Source organism: Sorex fumeus, unplaced genomic scaffold (genome assembly GCF_029834395.1).
Source record: "Sorex fumeus unplaced genomic scaffold, SorFum_2.1 ptg000051l, whole genome shotgun sequence".
Classification (NCBI taxonomy): Eukaryota; Metazoa; Chordata; class Mammalia; order Eulipotyphla; family Soricidae; genus Sorex; species Sorex fumeus.
The window spans coordinates 35,539,995-35,563,441 of record NW_026606108.1 but is presented as its reverse complement, the minus strand read 5'-3'; the positions used below and the strand labels follow the sequence as shown (position 1 = coordinate 35,563,441).

The following is a 23,447-nucleotide window of genomic DNA, read 5'->3' as shown; positions in this document are numbered from 1 at the left end:
GAGATAGTACAAGAGTTAAGGTAGTTGCCCTGCATGTGGCTGACCCTGGTTCTATCCCGAATACCACATAGGGTGTCCCCTGAGAACATCCAGGGGGGATCCCTGAACACACAGCCTGGAGAGATCCCCGGGCAACTGGGTGTGGCCCAAAAACCAAAACCAAATAACATCAACGACAAAAAATGCAAATCCTCTCAATGTTAAGTTTCACAAATGTCAAACATATAGGATATTACGTCAAGCTACTAAGTTATTCTCAGAAGAAAGTCTAGCCATCCCACTAAATTCATTTTCTTTTTTTTTAATAAGAACTAATGCATGCTTGTAATTTTAACCAAATGTTTTTCTGAAGTTTTAATTTTTCAAGATTAAAGTCTCAATCAGATCTTATGCTGCAAAATCTGCATTTTATGTAGTTTCATTTTTAAACAGGGTTTTTCCGGGAGCAAATATCATTAGTCCATGAAAACTTAAAGTGGTGTGAGCTTCTTTTTTTTTAAATTTTTTTTTTAAACTTTTTATTGAATCACAGTGAGATACACAGTTACAAGGTTGTTCATGATTGGGTTTCAGTTATAAAATGTTCCAACCCCTGTCCCTTCACCAGTTTACATTTCCCACCACCACCAATGCCCCCAGTTTCCCTCCAGCCCCATCCCCCTGCCTTAAGTCATCATTATGAACCTCTGTTGCTGTGCTATGCTGGAAATCCTCTGTAGGAAGGATAGAACATACTCTTACCTGACTGAAAAGACTAAGTGCAAAAGAATGATCTTGAAAAGTTACTTAAAGAGGTACATTTTCCAGCATTTACTGCCTTAAGAGAATACAGCTATTTCAAAAATTTCAACACCTTCCCTTCTATAAAATCAACTGATAAAGCAAAGCAAGTATTTCTTTGATATGATGATAATTATACCACCAACCTTTATTAAATACTCATTATGCCAAGCACTTTTAATGACCTTACATTTAGTGACTGAAAATCATTAAAATCTAATAACTACCATGAGATAAATTCCATTATTCTCATTTTATTAATGCACTGTAGCACTGTCCTCCCGTTGTTCATCGATTTGCTTGAGCAGGCACCAGTAATGTCTCACAACAAATTGTGAGACTTGTTACTGTGTTTGGCATGTTGAATACATCACGGGTAGCTTGCTAGTCTTTGCCGTGCAGGTGAGATAGTCTCAGGAGCTTGTGGGGCTCTCCGAGAGGGGCGGAGAAATCGAATCCGGGTCGGCCATGTCAGCCGCGTGCAAGGCAAATGCCTTACCCGCTGTGCTATCGCTCCAGTAAAGGTGCGTTAAAATATAACTTATTCATACAGACAGGAAGAAACAGAGCAAGGAAAATAATCTTGGTAAACCAGTCTGAGAATCCATATTCTGAATCAATATATACATACTGGTGGTCCCTACAAAGTATCAGCCAATGAATCTTCCTCTTTTAAACATCTCCCCCAGAAACATTCCAACTGTTTGTTTTGACTTAATGCTTTCTCCACATACACACATGCTTTTAGTGGGGGCAGGTCCCTTCACCCCTCCCCCCCAAGCTGTGCCCAGAGGCCTCAGGAGTCACTCCTGACCAAACACGTCCAACCAAGCCAGTGACTCAAGGCACAGGGACAAAGGTGCCACAGACTACACCCAGCAGTGCTCGGGAGGCCATGCCGTAGCAGGGAATGAACCTAGTAGTAGCTTGATTCACCTCGCATGCACCCTAACAACAGTATTATCTCCCCAGCCCTTAATATTTTGAATGATACAGTCATGCTTCACTCATTCACATTCCATAATATTTCACGCCTAGGTTTCTAAATGAGAGAGATATTGGGATCTAACATTTTTATGGTGTTATTTTCATTTATACACCTTGATAAGACTGTCAAGAGAGCTTCAGGTATATGGTGTTCCAGAAGCACGTCACCCTCAGAATACCAGTGACCTCCATTAATGACCCATGTCCACCCCCTAACTCCCCACCCCATCACCTTGTCAGCCTCAGTTCTGTAGACCTGCTCTCAGGGTCTGTTACAATTGGCCATGTATTATTCCCTTACTATGTATGTCTCTTCATACTCCACAGAAAAGAGATCTTTCTGTACTTAGCCCTCTCCTTCTGATTTCACTCAGCAAAATACTTCTACCATTCCATCCAAGCTGCAGTGAATGGTATGATTTCATCTCTTTTTGGCTTTTTGTTGCAGCCGATGTTCCATTATGCATATATACCAGTTTCTTGGGTGCTTGTGGTGCCTCCTGATCTTGGCTATTATGAACAATACTGCAATGAACATAGAATGCCAGTATTTTTGGAGGGGGTTGGGTGGGCTCTTGGTATAGAAGCCAAAAAGTTGAACTGCTGGCTCATATGGATGCTCAATTCTTATTTTATTGTTATAGCTGGGTCTACATCAAGCAGTGTTCAGGGGCTATTCCTGGCTCTGTGCCCAGGAATGACACATAGTAACTCAAACCAGAGTCAGTGGGATGCAAGGCAAGCGCCTTAAGGCCTATGTCATCTCTCAGGCCCCTCAATTCTGAGCTTTTTGAGATGTCTATATACTGATCTCCATAGAGGCTGAACCAAACTACATTCCCACCAACAGCCAGAATTAAACTTTTATAGTATAGACTGGTGGGTGAATTTTCACCTCTAATCTTTACTATGGAACAATGGTTTTCAACCTTACACCTGTAGACCAGCACTAGTTCATGGACTAGAAGTTAAAAACCACTGCTGTGGTACATATCATGTTCAAAATCACATTTGATGTGTGACTCTGGGTCTGACCCCCTGCACTGAAATTGCCCCCCGACCTCCTAACACTATCAAGTATACACTATTAGTGGCCCCTGAGCACCAAAAGCTACTAATAATAAAAATGGGGCCATGACATGGTTCAAGAGGCTGAGTGTAAGCTCTGCATGAGAGGCACATGGTGCCCGGCATCAGCAGGTGGGAACCCGAACACTAAAACCAAACCTAATAAGGTAACACTTTCTTGATGGACAAGTTGAAATAAAAGAACCAGAGTGGGTCGGGGATATGACTCAGTGGTAACATGCAAGCTCTGCGGGTGTAAGGCACTGGGTTCAAGCCTCAGTTCTGAAAAAAACACTAAGTCCTTGGAATATAGCAAGAGCTATTTTACTCTCCTCATGATAATATTTGCTTATTTCTCTTCACATATACAAAAATAAGACACTATATTTTTTATTTGCATATACTAACACCGCACTATGTGAGACACAAGAAAAGTTATAATACCTTTGAGAATGAAACTGCAGAGCAAGGAAGATGGCTCTCAGGGTTGGTGAGCAAGCTCAGCATGGACAGGGCCCTAGGTCCAATCCACACACTGGAAGGCCACCTAGTAAGAAGATCCCCTGTCCCCCAAAATAAAACAAGCAAAAAAAATCTCCCAAAACTTTCAGTTTTTCTACTCATTAAAAGCTTTAATTTTAATCTCTTATTTAGAATTAGAGTTGGTTCTATTTTATGTGCTCCTTCTGCTTCACACTGAAATACTGAGAGCAAGACTCCAGCCCTGTGCCCAGCACCTGCCCCAGTTCATGTCACTCTAACTTCTAGAAATCCTGAGAAGATGCATCTTCAATTCGATCAGCTGAGTATGATATTACACTAAGATGTTATATTACTATACTTCTTTTAATAGTACCTCTAAATGTATCCCTGTGCGAGGGGAAAAAAGGAAATCACAAAGATAAAACTCGGTAACTTCAATCTTTAGAGATTATAACTAGCTCAGCAATCAAACTAGGTCTGTTGCACTCTTTCTACAATGTTTTCTGGGTCAAATGAGGCACAAATATATACAACCAGTGCTAAAGCTACTCCTTACTTAGTCTTGTTTATACATGTTATGTACCTAAAAGGACGAAAATGTGTTATGTCCCTAAAAGGACCAAGGAGAAAAACCAAGTCCATACCTCAAATTTAAAGATCTACAACTAATGAAACAGCAAAGATGTGCCCTTCCCAATTTGCAATACCCAGTGGAGAAAGACAGCAGTCCAAACTCAGGGTCTGGCACAGAAGGAACAGGGAGCCACAGCTATTGCTATAATCACCAGGAAAAACTGTGAAACTGGGCTGAGGATTATAAGCAGAGAGGCAGACTAGTCAAACATACAGAGACCTTGAGTTAAGTGTTACCATTAGTTTATGAACCCTAAAGAAAGAACAAGCTGTAAATGTAACTAGCAAACAATGCTTTTTTGTCACTTGCAGTTTTTTGCCGTATTTATTAATCTACCATCAAAACCGAGGGTCTAAAGGCACTCCAATGTTATTCCAACTGTCATTCAAGCCACTGGTACCTATCCTACAAATTTTGACACTGTGCTTGATCATCCCAGGGGGGTCTAAAGTAGACAAAATGACAGCAAGATTAACCACAAAGGCAGAGTTACAGCCCATGAAGGAATAACTATATCAACAATGATAGAGATCAAAAACTCACTTGGCCAAAATCAATAGAAAACATAAATTTGAAAACATATTCTTATCAAATTCTGAGACACTCCATTTAAACATGATGTGAAAAAAATGCAAGTTATAAAAGGAAAAGGCAGCTTTTTCTATTCTCTCAAAATCCTTACCAAAGATTTCCCATTATTCTAGAAGTGCCCACAGCTATCCCTTCAGTCCTCATTCCTTTCACACTCCTCTTTGCATTCTCTAGCTCCATTTCTCAAGGCTTCTCCCACATTCCTCAGTGTTTACTTTGGAGAGGAGCCGCTAGGCTACTACCTAATGCGACATAAACTACCCAATGACAATGAGCTTCTCTTCTATCTCCAAACAGACCCAATTAGCAGGAGCCTATAATTTGTATCTCTGATATTTTCATGTGCTCCAGGGCTTGCTTGCTTCTGAGGTCTCTTCTAAGAAGGGGGAAATGCATCTGACAGTCTAGGTGTATGAAATGACACCTGATAGAAAAACCTGGCTTTCAAGTAAATTGTTTTTAATTTTATTGAATCACCGTGAGATAGTTACAAGCTTTAATGTTTGGGTTACAATCACACACTGATCAAACACCCATCCCTCTACCAGTGCACATTCACCACCACCAATATCCCCGGCACACCCCCCTTTTCCCACCCACCCCCTGCCTCCATGGCAGACAATATTCCCCATAATCTCTCTCTACTTTGGGGAATTATGGTTTGCAATACAGACACTGAGAGGTTATCATGTTTGGTCCTTTATATACTTTCTGCACACATCTCCCATCCCGACCGATTCCTCCAGCCATCTTTTTCTTAGTGATCCCTTCTCTATTCCAGTTGCCTTCTCCTCTTTGCTCCTGAGGCAGGCTTCCAGCTATAGAGCAATCTACCTGTCCTGTGTATCTACTATCCTTAGGTGTCAGCCTCATGTTATGTTGTTTTATACTCCACAAATAAGTACAGTCCTTCTATGTCTGTCCCTCTCTTTCTGACTCATTTCACTTAGCATAATATTCTCCATGTCTATCCATTTATAAGAAAAGTTCATGACTTCATCTCTCCTGACAGCTGCATAGTATTCCATTGTGTAGATGTATCAAAGTTTCTTTAACCAGTCATCTGTTCTAGGGCACTTGGGTTGTTTCCAGATTTTGGCTATTGTGAACAGTGCTGCAATAAACATATAGGTACAGATGTCATTTCTACTGTGCTTTTTTGCATCCTTGGGATATATAGCAAGAAGTGGTATTGCGGGGCCATATGGAAGCTCAATTTCTAGTTTTTGAAGGACTGTCCATGTTGTTTTCCAGAAAGGCTGGACTAGTGGGCATTTGCACCAACAGTGAAAGAACGTCCCGTTCCCCCCACATCCACACCAGCACTGGTTGCTTTTGTTCTTTTGAATGTATGCTAGTCTCTGTGGTGGGAGATGATATCTCATTGTTGTTTTGATCTGCATTTCCCTGATGGTTAGCAATGTGGAGCATATTTCATGTGCCTTTTGGCCATTTGTATTTCTTTTTTTGAGGAAACCTCCGTTCTCCTTTTTTGATGGGGTTGGAGGTTTTTTTCTTGTACAAGTCTACTAGTGTCTTTTATATCCTGGATACTAATTCCTTATCAGATGGCTATTGGGTATTCTTTCCCATTCTGTGGGCTCTTTCTGTATTTTGGTCACTGTTTCTTTTGAAGTGTAGAAGCTTCTTCGTTTGGTGTAGTCCCATTTGCTTATGTTTGCTTCCACTTGCACGGTCAGTGCTGTTTCATCCTTAAAGATGCTTTTAGCTTCAGTGTCATGGAGAGTTCTGCCTACATTTTCCTCTATGTACCTTATGGATTCATGTCTGATATTGAAGTCTTTAATTAATCCACTTTGATCTGAATTTTGTGCCTGGCATTAGACAGAGGTCAGAGTTCATTTTTTTGCAGGTAGCTATCCAGTTTTCCCAGCACCACTTGTTGAAGAGGCTTTCCTTGTTCCACTTCCATTTCTTGCCCCTTTGTCAAAGATTAAGTGGTCGTATATTTGGGGGTCTGTGACAGAAACTTTGTTCCACTGGTCTGCAAGTCTGTTTCTAGCCCAGTACCATGCTGTCTTAATTACTACTCCTTTGTAGTACAGTTTGAAGTTGTGGAGGGTGATGCTACCCATCTTCTTTTCCCCAAGGACTGTTTTAGCTATTTGTGGGGGTTTATTGTTCCATATGAATTTCAGTAGTGTTTTGTCTTTTCCTTGAAAAAAGGTCATGGGTATCCTGATAGGGACCGCATTTGTATAGTGTCAAGCAAATTTCTTTTTTACCTCTGCCATCCTCATCTTGAACCAGCTAACAAATTAAGTTTGGGGAATAATGTGCATTTGTGTGTGTGTGTTTTTTTTAAAGTAAAAGATCTAGTTCCTAAGAAAACTAAAAATGCAGTAGATTTCAAGGAACTTAACCCACAGTTATCTTCTTTTAAAAATAAATCTCCATAAAAAGCTACTTCATGGACAAGAGAGATAATAGAGCTTTGCATGTGGCAAACCAGGGTTTAGTCCCCAGCACCCTATATGGTCCCCCAAGCCTTCCAGGAGTGATCCCTGAGCAGAATCAGGAGGAAGCCCTAAGCATACCCAGGTGCGGTCCCCTCCACTCCCACCCTCCCCCCAAAAATTATGAAACTAATAATAAATGTTAAAACCTTTGTTTTAATAGCAAGATTAGGGACAGAAGACAATTTTTTTTCTCCCTTTTATTTCGTCATTCTGAAACCATAGTAAGCCTTTAAAACAGTAGTGAAATGGTTCATTAAAAGCTGACTCTTGTAATAAAGTACAACAAGCTAGCCAAAAGTTACTAAAACAAGAAATACAAACTGAACTGAATAGTATCCAAGATATCATTCAGACAAGTTGAATGTGTAGCCCAAATTTAATCCCCTGAAAAAAAGAAGTAAAACAAGTAACTGTGCTTCAAGTATCTAGTGAGGCAGATGAAAAGTGGCAGGTTTAGCAAGTATACAATAACCTCACAGACCCCCCCCACCCAGGTGTGTTCAGGTGTTCCCCCCAGGTGTGCCTCCCTTCTCCCACAAATATGCACATAGTACCTAGATAAATCAAAGTCTTAATAATATATAGGGGCCAGAGATGGGGCTCTAAGGCCTTGGGTTCAATTCCCTGCACCTCATGTTTTCCCTGAGCATTGCCAAGAGCAGTCACTGAACACTGCAAGAAATGGCACAACCTCCTCACCTGAAAAGGATAAGGTGTGACTTATATCACATTAGCATCAATTTTAGGAGAGATTATCTGAAGTGCCACCAAAGAATATGACAATCTTTGGGGTTTGTTTTTGTTGCTGTCTTGGTTTGGGGACCATACCTGGCAGTGCTCAGGGCTTACACCAGGCTCACGGCTCAGGGATCACTCCTGATGGGTTCAGGAGACCATAAGGTACTGGGGATCAAACTTGGTTGGAACTGTGCAAGGCAGACGCCCTACCTGTGGTTCTTCCCGCCCCCCCCCTCCGCAGCCCCTGAAATATGACAATCTTGGGGACTGGAGAGATGGTCGGGGTTAAGGCACTGCAGTCTCTGCCACCACATACGGTCCCCCCAGCACCACAAGGTGTGATCCCTGAGCAGAGTCAGAAGGAAGCCAGGAGGTCTGGCTAAAAAAACAAACAAAATATTGTAACATCCTATAATCACAGGCCTGTTTGGACAAAGGATAGATAGGTAGGAGGAAAAGCCAATATCATTAAGACAGCGCAAGTAAGAGAGGCTGAAGTGAAACTGTGAGGCAAAGGGGGAAGGTTTGATGATCTGACGCCGAGCACAGAAAAAAAAGCCGAGGAAGGGGTGCTGGGAGGAATGCAACTCAGTGGTAGAGCACTGCCTTGCAAGTGTGAGGTCCTGGATTTACTCTTGGGTCAGAGGAGTTATGGGGGAGAGGGGCACGTAGGTACCACCATAGAATGAAAGCTAAAGAGGGGAGACAATACAAAATAAGGATTGGACCACTCTATCTGCCATCCATGCAGAGTTCAAAGGAGAAAGTATGTTCAAAGAGGCATTTCAAGAAAAATAAAGTTTAAAAGGCAACACATAATCAAGAAAGACAAGGCAGAATGAAAAGCTGGTGATAATTCAACTGTAATGGGAAGTCAAACACCAGGGCAGCAGGACACAAACCAGGGTGATGGCCCATGGGAGAAAGAAAAGAAAAAGCTAGAAATACGAGACACTACAAATAATCAACAGGACTTGAATAGAAATAGAGGTATGCAAGAAAGGTAAAAAAAAAATAAAAGGCAATAAGAACAGAGAAATCTTACCTGAAAGGGGGTCCTAGTAATAGGCAAGAAAGTAGTAGCAGGTGTGAAAGTTAAAGCTCATGAGAGGATGAATATATATGGAGATTAGGAGGATCACAGGAATAGGAGAGGTGAATATATGAGTCAATGGATTTATTCAAAACAGAACCTTTTAAGTGAGGAAGACTTTGTGGAAGACTTTGAGAGAGAGGCACTCAAGACTCAGAAAAACACTATTTGAATCTCAAAGGCCTTAAAGACAAATTGCAGGGAGGGGGAAAGGCTGTGGAATGGCGGAATGGCTCAGCGGCCAAAAAAGAAAAGAAAAAAGTGCCAGGAGACCAAGCCCAAGTTTAGTCCCACGCACTCTGCCATCTGGAACCCCAGGAGTACGAGAGTGTGGTATCTCCAACATACAGCCAGGTGTGTGCAGGCACCACACCTAGAATGCATGACCCTCCATAAGCATCATGTCTACACATACATGAGCGTCAACAGCAGGCATGCAAGCCCCAGTGAGCACCACAGTGACTGCAGCTAGACTGTGCAGGAGCGCCATAATCAAAGGAGTACCCCTCCCCCACAAGCTCCACAACAAAGTGTCAGCAAAACCACCTGTCCCTTCCACTATTTTCATTTCTTTCCTCATTTTTTTTTTTTGTTTTTGTTTTTGGGCCATTCCCTGGATGCTCAGGGGTTACTCCTGGCTCTATATGTAGGAAATACTCCTGGAAATTCTCAGGGGACCTTATGAGATGCTGGGAAGGAAACCCGAGGCAGTCACGTGCCAGGCAAGTGCCCTACTGGCTGTATTATCTCTCCAACCCTTAATGTTTTCATTACTTAGAGAACTTTCCTCAGCATTAGAATGAAAGCAAAGGACATTAATAAGAAATAGAAACCACTTAAGTGTTTTAGCGTCTTTGAAATTCATCTTCCCCAAACCTGCAACCATTTGTTGAACACTGCACAGCACGGTGAACGGTGAGAGAATGGAACCCAAAGAAAGTAACTGCACTTCACCCAGAAACAAAAACAAAAACAAAAACAAAAACTTTCTAAAATTAAGAGCTATCAAGCAACACAAAGGAATCTATTAAATACAAAAAACATACATACTGCTCTTTTCAGCTCTAACATCTTCACCCCAGGGATACCTTCCCTGATGGTACTGCCTGATGAAATCGCCCTATTCATCTATACTTAGCACAGTACATGGGCTGCATCATAGTCCTATAAGTTCATCTTCTGTCCAACCCTGCAAAGATATCAAGTCCATGAGATGTAGCTGTCTGCTTTCCCCGATGATACATGTGCTCAATAAGTATTTATTAAATGAATTAGGGAGAATGTATAAAGAGCTTCTAAAATTATATTAGCTGTGTGGGTGGTGTGGCATTAGGGGTAATTTTCTCTTTCCACTTCATACAATGCCGTCTCCCAAAATAAAATTATTTCTTATACAGGCAGGAGAGAGGAGAAAAGATTTTGAAACTTAAATGGAGCTGTACCTCAGGCATATTAAAATTCTTACTTAAAGGGTTTCCCTCCATTATACTTTTAGGATTATACAAATTTAAGAAAATTATGAAATTTAAGGAAAATCGGAGAGCCCGGCAAGCTACCGAGAGTATTCGATATGCCAGACACAGTAACAACAAAGTCTCCAATGGAGACGTTACTGGGCCCGCTCGAGCAAATCGACGATCAACGGGAGGGCCTTTACCTTTACCTTTACCTTAAGGAAAATCAGAAAACAGAAACAGAACAAATACTTTCTGTTTTCAATGAACACTGATAAGAATTTATTCTTCAAAAGTACTTATCCCTGATACTGGGATGTCATTTGTGTGTTAGAGATTTTATAAATGGCATTTTCTACCTGGACCACTTCCTCCCAAGTTCCAGGCCCTGGTCTGTAGCCATCTTATCATTCAGGCTATCATCCCAAGAAATCTTCCTTGATTACTCCATATCTTATACATAGAAAGTTGGCTTTCCCCAATCTCTAATCTAATACTATTCTCACTACCTTCACTGTATTAATTTGCAATTATTTGTCGGTTTACTTGATTTCTTAACTATCTTTTTTAACTAGAATACAATGTTTAAGATACAGTATTAAGTATATTTGAAACCACGTGCTGAATTCATTCAAACATTTATTTTTTTAATTTTTTATTGGTGAATCACCATGAGGTAGAGTTACATACTTATAAACTTTCCTACTTGTGTTTCAGTCATACAATGATTGAGTACCTATCCCTCCACCAGTGCCCATTCTCCACCATCAATGATCCCAGTATCTCGCCCACCACCTCCACCCTGCCTCTGTGGCAGGGCATTTCCTTTTGTTCTTTCTTTCCTTTTGGGTGCATTCAAACATATATTGCGGTAGCATTCTAAGAGCTGAGAAAATAGCAGTGATTAAAAGACACCAAAATCTCTACTCTCATGTAGTTTACATACCAGAGGCAGAAGACAGATGAAATACAATAAAGGACATAATGCCATTTTTTAAGTGAAAGGTGCTAGGGACAAAAACATACCAGAGGAAGACGAATGTATGTGTGGTGGGAGGGGGCAGTATCATTTTAAATAGGGTGGGCCTCAGTGAGAAGGGGCCAAACTGAGTCAAAATGTGAAGGAAGAGAGAGCCAGGCAGATATAATGGAAGGAAACCATTGTAAGAAAAAGCAACAAGCAACGCAAAAGCCCTGAGACGACAGCATGCCTGGCACACTCTAAGAACTGCAAGATCCATGCAAACTGGGAATAAAGTAAATAAAGGGGAAATAAGACACAGAGTCAAGCAGGGAAGCGCTCCAGACTGATTGCTGCAGAGACATGGGTCCTGGCTTTTCCTTCCACATGCAACACGGACTCATCTGAGAGCTCTGAGTGGAGGCCTTTCATTTTCTGAGTTACTGAAGAATGACTTTTTAAATGATGCAGGGAGAACCAAGGGTGAAAGCACCAAGAGTGGAGGCAGGGAAGTCAGAGGTTCAGTCATCCCGGTGGGAGAAGAAGACGGCTTAGACGAGGGAGAGAGCAGTGGGGTGGTGAGGAGATATGTGGATTTTGGAAGACAGGTTTCCTGAAGAAAGACATTGGGGAAAGTAAGCAAAGATTTGGGGCGGGTGAGAACAGAGAAACCAACAACAATGTCATAGTACCAGTGTGGGTTATCGGAAGAATATCCTTGTGAGGAAGTGATGCAGAGAAGGTGAGTTCAAGGAAGATAACGAGTATATTTTACATACATTAGATATATAATAAAATACTACTGAGCTTCACTAGACTTCCATTTCAAAGGAAATTCATGTTATCATCAAGAGCTCCAAGGTCCTATTCCTCTCAAGTGTTTGAGTAGGGCACCCTGAGCATCTCCCACGAACACATACAAACACCCTTTCTCTCTTCTCTCTCTCTCCCACCCCACCTCCGTACACAAGTTCACAGGCAAACTCAGAGACATAGCTTTTCCACTTTCTGCTCTTTCAGATTCCATCGAAAATACAAGGTAAATAAATCAACCCTCAGATTTCACCCCATTTCTTTTAGTCAAAAGAAACTGTGAGCCATCAATACAGTGAATGCACACATGGGCTACAAACACTTCAGCCAAACACATACTGATGAATTATAGCCAGTGACAGAGGACATGCTTACTAGCATGTGTAAGACCCTAGGTTCAAATCCCAGTAGAAAAAGAAAAAGAGGGGGTATGGTGCCGCCAGCAGGTCAGCCTGTACCTGTGAGGCAAGTGCATCAGCAGCCTGATGGCGCCTTCAGACTTCCAGATACCCCAAAATTGCTGATGTGCCTTTGGCCAGACCCCAAAAACTTGGGGCAAAGTTTACCAAGAAAGTAAACGGCCAAATGTTAGGTATGTGGGAAACACACCCACAAACCACCTCTGGCTCAGCTATATAATTGGAGGCATGGCCTCTCTGGTTCCTGATCGAACTGCTTCATGGCCATGATCCCAGAGACTCAGAAACGAATCTCGGAACTCAAAGGCTTTTGGCAGAAATGTGTCCTGTTCCTGCAGTAGGTTAGTGGTGCTGGGCCACTCCAGGTGGGAATAGGTTTTGTGCCTTGGCCTGTTCCCCCTGGCGGCCCGCTGACCGCCATCCTCCAGAGGCCACAAGACAGTCAGGTTTGGGCCTGCAGTGACGAGACACAAGGGGCCTCACCAGATGGTGGTGGAACCAGGCCTTTCCTCCCCATCCCAATGAGACCCCGAGTCGCTATCTACAAATAGCCTCTCTGGCTCCTGATCAAGCTGATTAACGGCCATGATCCCAGAGACTCAGAAACAAATCTCAAAACCCAGCGGCTTTTGGCAGAAATGTATCTGGATCACATACAAGGTGGCCGCTGCCTCAGAGCTTATTGGAAAACCAGGTATGAGCCGGTGGTGACGGGGCAACTGCAGTCTCATGGGAAGGGGGGCGGTACTGGCTCATCCTTTACGCCCTACTGAGGTCACGAGTTGCCCCCCACCAGTGGCTCTCTGGCACAGCCATAACACCAGACGCACGGAAACCAATCTCATAATTATCTGGCTCTTTGCAGAAATCCAAAATCACGCGGCTGCGACATTATACGATTCTCATAACCAGCTATAGAAAACAAAGTATTTCACAATGCCTTTTCAGCAATTCTGATTGTTGGGGGGAAATTCTAAACAATAATGGTGCATCTTTTGTCGAAATAATGAATGTAATCAATGTAGAGAAAAATAGAAATCATCTTCCTCACAGGCATTGGGAGGGGTGGGAGGGGTGTATAGTGGGGTTCTTGGTGGTGAGAAATGAGTACTGGTGAAGGGAGAGGTGTTTGATCATTGTATGACTGAGACTTAAACTGGAAAGCTTTGTAACTTTTCCCACAGTGATTCAATAAATAAATATAAGAAGAAAATAAATAAATAAAATTATGAAAAAAAAGTAAGGTGGAGTTCATGCCCAATTCAATCAGCTAATCAGTGGCTGAATAAATAGCAGTACTCCTACATTAAAAAAAAAAAAGAAAAGAACAGAAAAATACAGATGACAGTTTTAAAGAAACAAACTCCTCAACCACACCCACAAAATTCAGATTCACTAAGTTTGAAAGTTAAGGCCCTGCCTCCCATTTTTATTCAGCTTGAGAGTAAGGCCCTGCCTGCCATTTTAAACAAGCCCCAGATTACACAGCAAGTTTGACAAGCAAGGCTCATAGGATCAATCACCTTCCATGGAGAATCATTTAACTACATACACCCAAGGGTAACATATTTGGAGTTGGTTGGGGTAAGGCTTTCAAAATATCCCAAACTGGTGTTTCTAATAGTACTCACAAAGCATAGAAAGACACCACTGTGCAACCAACCCTAGATCCTGTTATATAACTACAAACCATGTAGAAGAGAAGGAAACCAAAAAGCCAGTTTATCTACAAGTTCTTCTTGTGTCAGAAATTCCATTTGTTTTTACAAAACATCTACAAGGAAGGGCTACAACTATGTGGGTACCAAAATATTTTTCCTTAAAAGCAAAATAAAAACATATAATTGTATTTACCCTATTATAACTTCCAATTTCCAGAGACTAAAGTTCTCGTGGCTGATTTCAAAGTGCTTTCAGCAGCTGAACTCATGGTCCTTAACACTTCTCACAGCATGATCTTCCTGCTGAGCTATCTTCCTGAGTCTCTATTTTATCTCCCACAGCCAGACTTCGGGTTCCCTGTTTTTAATCACTCTTTAAACTTCACCTGCTGCTCTAAGTCCTCTAATTAAGTAGAGCCTGATCTAGATGTATCACTCACCCCTAGAGCCTGCACCATCGACGTCACGACCAGATGCGTCTGAGTAGACCTGTACAGGCTTGCAGGCACAGGAATAGACACAGCGCTGGTCAATCTCTACATGGCTTTCCTTTCCATTATAATAAAGTCATCAAGACTGAGACCAAGTCATTACATGACGTGTCTGTGGCGCACACACTGCTAACCTGTGTCCACAGCACACCTGCCAAGGCTTCCGGAGGATGTTCTCCAGGCAACTTGTGTGCACCCCGGGTTCAGTCCTCTACTCATCATGAAAGGGAGCACCTGGGGAGGGAACCTTTTCAGGTCAGTTGTTCTTCATTTAGTTTTACACTTTCAACCCAAAAGAGTGGAAATGGCCAGTGAGTGATGTAGTCACTCATTTAAGGGGGGAGAAAGATATGAATAAAGGGAATGAAAACAAAAGACTATCTCGGAAACATTTCTGCAGTACCCCCTTTCCTGGGCACACACAAACCAGAATAACTAGATCTCAAGTTATAGTCTACTGGATAGGCAGATCCTAACACATCATGAAAACAAAACTGAACAAAACGAAACTTGCCTTTTAAGCACCAGTGATATTCTGAGAGCACAGTTAAATAAAAGTTCAAAACTTCCTAGGATTACAGCTGCTATGCCCAAAGAAAAGTGGTAAAGGAAGACTAGTTTTCTTTTCTTACTATTTTCGGTAGTCACAAAACCACATAAGGAAATCAAAAGGAAAAGTCCGGCTACAATTTCAGATTAAACTATTTTCAAATTTCAAAAGCATTCAGCAATCTCTCATTATATTTATAACATGGGCAGGCAGCAGTGTGCCAATGAAGAGTAAGACCTGTTTATAGAACTATACTTTAACGAGTTTCCAAAAGTGGATTACAATTACAGTACTGCATACACAGAACTAATAAAGAATTTTTTCTTCTAAAATATCAAGCCTAGTTCGGATAAAGTAAAAGTAGGAGGAAACATCACCATTACCACCTCCCTACAGAACACAGCCAGAGCTGCTGGAGGGAAGGAAAAAAACACACACACCATCAACACAGAGAGATCAGAACTCACTAACTTGTCCTGAAAAACCTAATGGCACCACAGTCTCCATTTTTTCAAAGCTGTAAAACAATAAAAACTGTTAGAATCAGAAAAATAGCTGGTCTGATCAACAACCTAGCTTTATACACATCTTTTTGAAAGAATTCATATTACCCTTCCATTCTGTAAACACATCCATCAAATTCGAAATTGACAATGAACTATTTGGATAATTCTAGCACTAAGAATTTCACACACTAATACTGTATTAACTTTAAAGGGAGAGGGGCGTAATAAAAAGACCAGGGTGGACTCCTTAGGGCAACTCACCATTTGTTCTGGTGAGACCTCACCTGGGTGCAGGCAGGTTGAGTCCAGGCCTCCGGCATACTTTCCCCACAATACCCAGCTGGCAGACAAAACCACTCAGGCTGCTACTACTATCTGTTTTAAAGGGAAAGCCCCAATGCCTCTGATCTTATAAACAGACCAGCAAATCCACAGGATATACTCTTATAACATTTAAAGAAATACAACTACTTTGGCTTCTTTGTGTCAGTATAAAGCACAAAAATGAGAAACAAGGGACACGGACCCTTTAGAACTAGAGAAGACTGATAAACGAGGGAAATAAAGATAACTATGCCCTAAAACGTACTCATGTCAGCTTTAAAATTCACCCATATGTATGGCTTACTGCCTAAACTAACATAAACATCTGGTAATAATAAACACTAATAGTCATAAATGAAAAAGACTCTAATTCAAAGACTACAAACTACTGGTAATATTGAAATTTACATAAAACATAAACAATATGTGTAAAAAATAGTCTTAGACAGTACTTCAATTTGTTACTAAGCATGAAAAACTATTTAATAGTCTATTGCCTACCCTAGGAAGCCATTGTCTTTGATTTGACCAAGTTACAAATCTATGGTAGAAAGGGGGGGAAGGAGAGATGTCTCTTTTTTAATGCAAAAGACCAAAATAAAAATCATCACTGCAAATCATAATGTTTGGGTTCATGATGAAAACAGGAAACAGGCTGCCCAGGTATAATTACCAGTATAATCTAATGTGTTTTCAGGTTCAGCCAAGAATTAAAACCCAGTGAAGAAAGTAAGCAGAATTTACTTGCCTCTCTACCTTGCTTTACAGAAGGCAACTTTTAATAATACTCTGAGCAACATGTTACATAACCAACAGTAAACAACAATCTGAATTCAAACCTCATTAGTAACATTCTGCTATTCTGCTACTGTCTCCAAGTGGAATTAATAGCTAATTTGGGGGGAAGGGGAGAAGAAATGTAACACAGATCAATTTATCCATTTCTGTGGCGCGTCCCACAGTGAACCAGGCACATAGATAATAATACCACCAAATCTGCATGGAACCTACAAACTACTGCATTCCACATTTTTCCCCCAGTTCACTGCCCTCATCTCATATGGATGCATTTAAAATCTAAGAGAGAGTCAGCTGGGAAGGCTTCCCTAACTTTCACTGCGAATTTCAGTTAGGATCTAAAAAGACATGAAGCATAAACAAACGGATTTTTGTAAGGAAGATACACAGGTGTATCATAGTTATGCCACAGCAGCAACTATGTGGAGGGAAAGCACACTGAAGGAGCAGCAATGCCGGGAGGAAGGGAGAGGATGCTTCTGAGACAATCCTGAGACAATCTTACACACAATCAAAAGTTAAAAGAGAGTCTAGAGACAGTGTAACAGGCAGGTATTTGACTTGCAGGCAGCTGACCTCATATGGTCCCTGAGCCCGCCAGGAGTGATCCTTGACTGCAGAGCCAGGAATGACCTGTGAGCACTGATGGACCAAAATCCAAAATAAGTAAATAATAAATAACGTATTTTTAAAGCTAAACACAATATTTCCAACCACTAGGCAGGTGAAATTCTGATAAATGGTCTCCTATGGGCCAGGGCTTAAAGGACTGGAGGGCACACCTGGCACACACAAGACCCACTATTCGACCACCGCCCCCTCCTGATTCCTGCATATAGCCCACACAGCCCACACTGCACCTAACCCCGTATCCTGAGAGAGGCTCCAGAGAAGGATCCCTACACATTATAGGAGTTATTGGATTGGTGATCTCCATCAATGACCTCTGCAGGGGGTGGACCTGGCACTGAGCATAACCACCACAAAGTGCGGAGCAGAGCTTAGAGTTCTGGATTTGGAAGAACTTTGTCACTAGGACAGGAGACAAACAGTTTTCAAAGGCCAGTAGCCAGGCTTTCTTTTCACTAGACTCCGCAGCCATCCCATTTGGGTTTTGCCAGTGTCCTGGCCTCATTAGCATCCCAATTCCTCCCTTAGAAATTCCTAATTCCCCTCCTCGACCAAGGGGAATCAAAAGGAAAACAGTGCTGTCCACAGGCCCAGGGAGTGAAATTTCCCACACCTTCAAGTTCATATCTACAGTTTCCCAACACATTTTCCAGGAGTGAATTACCTCCCTTCTCTCGAAGATGTCTTTGCTGTTACTCCTGGCTGGTTTGCCAATTGTGTTGCTGGTGGCTTCTGCTAGGTGGGAAGAAGAGAGATGGCAGCCTCGAGAGGGAAGTCCACTGACTCCCTCTACCCACTTAACTCACCTAGGGAAGGGCCTAGGAAAGCAACTGCGCAACGCAGCCCTTACATCTCCCCCTACAACTTGCCAACTCCGTATGGCAGCCATCAAACTGCACCCAGGTCACACCTGTTCTGCCCAGCATGGTAATTACCTCAGCCAACCCAATTTTCAGAGAATTATGAAACTCAGGCTGGAGTGAGGAACTGCTCTCTGCAGAAAAATCAGTCAGTCCAAAGTTCTGGAAGGCTCTCCAAATCCCTTCACTTCCTCTCCCAGCTTAAGTATTTCAGGAGATGAGGAGTGATGCAAAATACATTTATTTAAAGAAACTGGCTTAGAGAAAGGGAAGGGGAGAGAGAGAGATACATGTTCAGGAGAGAACACAGGACTCTGCAGAGGGGGAAAAGCAAAGAACACATGCCAAGCAGATCTGAAGCAAACTCTCAGTACAGAGAATACATACTATAAAGCAAGTCCACATCTCAGGCAGCAATGCAGGAAGATGCCCCCAAAGTCAGTCAGTCCACATCCCAGGCAGAGATGCAGGCAGATGGCCCCTAAAAAAAGTCCACAATTCAGGCAGAGATGCAGGCAAATGCATGAATTCCCCTCTGTCGGGTTTATATATGATTTTCCAAGTTGCCCCCCACCCCCAGGTGTTGCTCGAGTGGTGGGCTGCCAATGGAGAGAGCTAGGATCCTGTTGAAGGTCTTTTGTGGATGGTCTTTTGATATTCTTAACATAGTCTTTGTTCCCCGGGAGAAGCCTCTCCTCCCAGGGGGTCCAGTTACGCTCTGAGCCTGGAATTCTGCATCTCAAAGGTGGGCTCCTCAGATGCAATACAGTGTCTCAGCCTTTGGGCTGGTTTAGGTTCCAGGCAGTATTTTCCCCAATATACATCATCAAGCCCCCCTAGCTTTCTGCCTGCATCAATACCGCACAATATACCACAGCAATCTTCACACACATGGGAGGGGAGGAAGAGTATAAAAACAAAAACAAACAAACAAAAAAACCTTGTTTAGATCTGTCATCTCACTAAATTTGGGACAGACTTCATTTATATACTTGGATCAATAAAATTGTCGCGTTGTTTCTACGTACTGGCATCCAGCAACAATTTTCAATTACTGAGCTGTCACTCCATGTGTTAGGAGTAAAGTTTTAAACCTTTCAAGCTTTCAAATTAAAATTCAAAACGGGTTCATTCTGGGCAATTCAGGTACTGAAAAGAAAATTCGAGTACTCGGGTGTTAAGAAGTTTAAAAACATAATCAAACAGCAACTCAAGAAGCACCTTTTGCTCTCCAAGCCCGAACCTTCACCTACCCAGTCTGTGGCGAGATAAGAACACTTTGGGTAGTGCTAGGCAACGGGCTAGATGTGACAAACCCAAGCAGACTTCAAAACTTTTTCCACCGAAAGATAAGGTAAACAAGATATACTTAGCACCACACCCATCCAAAGGCACAAGCGGCCAGGAATGCGCTAACCCCCAGCCCCCCACCTACGGCAGCCCCCACCTCCCCGAGACCTCCAGCTGGTCAGGAAACAATGTCTCCATAATCAAGATAGAGATCTGGCCGAGGGTGTTCGGGCATTCCTCACCTCCAGGCAGGCCTTAAGGCTCCCGTCTCCAATACCATCAAAAACCCAGAATTGGAACATTTAGTTAGGGCGTGGGCAAACGTCCCAAACTGCCGACTCTCCTCGCCCCAGTTTTTTTTTTTTTTTTTTTGCAAACCCAAATCTGTTTGGGCGACTGAGCATGCTCCGACTTAAGACTGGCGCCACATGGGAGTTTTCAAAGCTTCGGCTCCAAACTCCACGTAATAACAGCAGCTGAAGAAAGGGGAAGAGCGGGGGAGCGGGAGGGGGTGGACGGGGGTGGGTGGGAGGTTGCATGAACGAGAGGCCGGAATCTGAAGCTTTGGAGTTGAGACTGAGGGCAGGGACCGCGCCGGGGCAGGAAGATGGGGCGGGCGGACCCCGCCTGCAGAAATCTTCCAGGGGGAAGGAATCCTCGGGGGGGAGGGGGGGGGGGAACTGGCGTGACAAGTGGCGCAGCTAACCACCTCCCGGCTGAGCGCCGGAGCAGGTCCCGACGGCCGGGAGTGTAATTCCCACCGATAAGCATCCTTATCTTTCTGGAAACGCCAGCGCTGGGCGGCCGGGATTCACCCGGCCACAGCGCGGCCGGGCGGCGGCGCGGAGCAAGGCAGCCCGGCGCTCCTCGCAGGGTGTGTGCGGAGGGTGGTGCTCGCGCGCGGGAGCCCCAGCGGCTCCTCCAGCCTGGAAGCGGGGGGCCGGGGCGCCCCTCCGGGAGCTCTCCGGGCCCGGGTGCGCACGGCGGCACCGCACCTCGGGGACCCCACCCCCCCCCCCACGCCCAGCTCCGGCGCGCCGCCCCCGCCCGGGACCCCGGCAGGCCCGGATTCGGCCTAGCGCCCGCCCCGCCAGGCCCGGCTGGGTTTCCGCTCCGCCCGCGGCCTAAGTCCGGCCTGCGGGCCCCTGGGCGAGCGGCGCCCGCCCGTCCGCCCCGCGGGGCCCCACACTCACGCCAGGGCCGGCCGGGCGCGCTCTCCCGGCGCCGTCGCTGCGCTTCCCTTCGGCGCAACTTTATTAGCAGCGCGGCGGCGGGACACGCGCACGGCGCCCGCTCGCCCAGGACCCGGATGAGGGAGGGAAGGAGCCGGGGAGGACGCCCGGCCGGCCAGCGCATGCGCAGCGGCGCCCGCCGGCAGCCGCGGCCAGCGCGGGGCAGGGCCACCACCCTCTGAGCCGCCCCGGGCCAGACCCGGAGCGTGCGCTCGCTGGGTCCCCGCAACCCCCTCGGAGCTTTTTCTCCCCCAGCCCGCATCAGAAATGCGGTAGAGAGAAATGTAACCGTTTGTTCTGGACGTGGGCAGTTGGAGATTTTTCCCAGCCATCAATAAAAAGTGCCGAGAAAGACACCTTCAGGAATAACCGGGCTCCTTGTGATCATTGCTCCTTATAAAACTGAGCGCAGGGTTCTCGCTCTGCGGTGGGGGGAGGGGGGAAGCTTCGAACCAGCATTTACAAGCAGCAGGCCACCCCCCCCCCCCCACCCCCCATCCGAAACCTGGTGAAATCTGGGCGGTTCTGCAGGGGATTCCTTGCAGGTCTTAGACATGCACACAGAACTGGACCTCGGATTCCCCTAACTCGGGCTGCCTCTGCATCGGAGAGTAACCTGGGTCAAACCAACAGGGCTCCTCTCTTGGGGGGGTGGGAACTCAGCCCCCGGGACACTGCAGATGGAGCAAGGCAGGGTCACAGGCTCATGGGGAGGAGGGGGGCAATCTCCTTAATAACTGAGATTCTCAAAACTTTTTCCCCTCCAACTATCCTGAAGTGACTGCATCACCCAAGGTGGAAAGTTCAAGTGAAGAATCGTGAACTATTAAAAAGTTCATTCAATTCACACTGCCAACTTTTCAGATATATTTTAATGTATTGTTTTAATTCAGTGTTTTAGCACTGCACTGTCTTCCCTCATCGATTTGCTCTAGAGGGCCCAGTAACACCTCCATTGTGAGACTTGTTACTGTGTTTGGCATATGGAATACGTCAGAGGTAGCTTGCCAGTCTTTGCAGTGAGGGTGAGATATTCTCGGTAGCTTGCTGGGCTCTCCTAGAAGGACGGAGGAATCGGACCTGGGTTGGCCAGGTCGGCTGCCTACAAGGCAAATGCCCTGTCGCTCCGTTTTAAATTGATTTTTTAAAATTATTTGTATTTCCAATATGCTGGCACTGGCTTCCATTTTCAGAAAGTAAAAAAATTGTAATGGGAGTCATTTTTTAATCTCTTGCTCTTTTCAGAGTTCAGCTCATCAGAAAATCCTGCAAAGTTGACTTAACACTACAGTATCAGAGGGATCCCAAATCCAACCAAATCTCAGCATCACTTTGCTTCCATTTCTGTGACTGAAGCCTGGGTCATGACATAGCCATGGCTTCTGCTAATGGGCTCTAGGCTCCCTTGGTTGTTTCTGCACAAAGACACTAAGGAACTGGCAGAGAAGTCTGCACTGGGGTGACCATCTTAAATGCCAACAGGCACATGAGGAAGGAGGATCTAGGCTGGGGAACTAGAAAATGCTTACCCTGGTCAGCCCTGGTCATAAAGGGGCAACTCCAAGTGGTGATAGTAGAGTGGATCCCAGGCATCCCATATGGTCCCCTGAGGACCACCAGAAGTAATTCCTCTGACCTTTACAGGGTGTGCCCTAAAAAAGCCAACAAAGTATGTATATGAGTGTATGGGGGGTGGGGTGGAGGCAGAAGCCATAGTGGAAGACAGATTTGATTTAAGGGGGGAGCAATGTAAATTTTAATGTGAAAGCCCCCTCTCTCTCTGTCTCTCTCTGCCTCTCTCTGTCTCTGTCTCTCTCTGTCTCTGTCTCTCTCTCTCTCTCTCTCTCTCTCTCTTTCTGTCTCTCTCTCCCCCCCCCCCCCCCCCCACACACACACCTTCTCCTTTTGCCTGTTCAAGCCAAACAAAACAAACCCATAGTCCCAATTTAGCTTGCTGGCCACCACTGTGCAATCTTAGGGCTACATCTTAAACTTCTTTACTGCATCATAAACTGTGAAGGTAAAGTCTGTGTACTTTAACTCTTTTGTCACACTCACTGATTATCTGTAATTCATTCAGAAATTTCCAGGCCTTGGAAGACACATATTTCTGGAGCCTGCCTGGTTTACAACTCCCAGAAGTGCCTGTAACTCAGCCCTGGAGGATGCCTTTTCTTTTCTCAGGCATGTGTTTGCTGAGTGTTCTGTGGTACATTCTAAGACCTAACAACTGGGCTCGGATAGTTTGTACTTGACTATTTTGCCACTCCTCACTTCAAACAGCCAGGGAAACCTGGCCCCAGCCACACTGCTGCTCCTTGGTGGTCCCGGCACAAAGACGAGGAACCGTCTGTGGGGACAGGATACCCTGGAACAATCATTTCATAGCCAACAGTTTTGCTATGAGCCTGCATGGTGATCACTTGTGCAGGGACTCCATTCTCTCTGAGTTGCCTGTGGGCTCAGCTTGGGCCCTACATTAGAAGAGATGATACAGGAATGCTAGACAACCACAGGAGTAAGAAATAATTCAGAGTCCAAAGGGGATAAAAATGGGACAGATCGCTAAATAGCTACAGCCTACAAGATGATCAAATTGCAGAT

The 23,447-nt window shown here is 44.3% G+C and overlaps 2 protein-coding genes across 3 annotated transcripts in view; both read right to left on the bottom strand.

Moving 5' to 3' along the window:
* The window catches only part of SMAD5 (SMAD family member 5), a 54,123-nt gene extending 33,204 nt beyond the window's left edge, over positions 1-20,919 (bottom strand). The window contains exon 1 of one of the 2 annotated variants that reach the window (XM_056124351.1): positions 20,805-20,919. The gene's annotated coding sequence lies outside the window, so the exon portion shown is untranslated. Of the gene's footprint in view, positions 1-19,853; positions 20,018-20,804 lie in introns of those variants that run through there. The other variant, XM_056124352.1, reaches the window with a different exon arrangement.
* TGFBI (transforming growth factor beta induced) overlaps positions 1-23,447 on the bottom strand; it is a 151,922-nt gene that overhangs the window by 33,802 nt on the left and 94,673 nt on the right. The window lies entirely within an intron of this gene.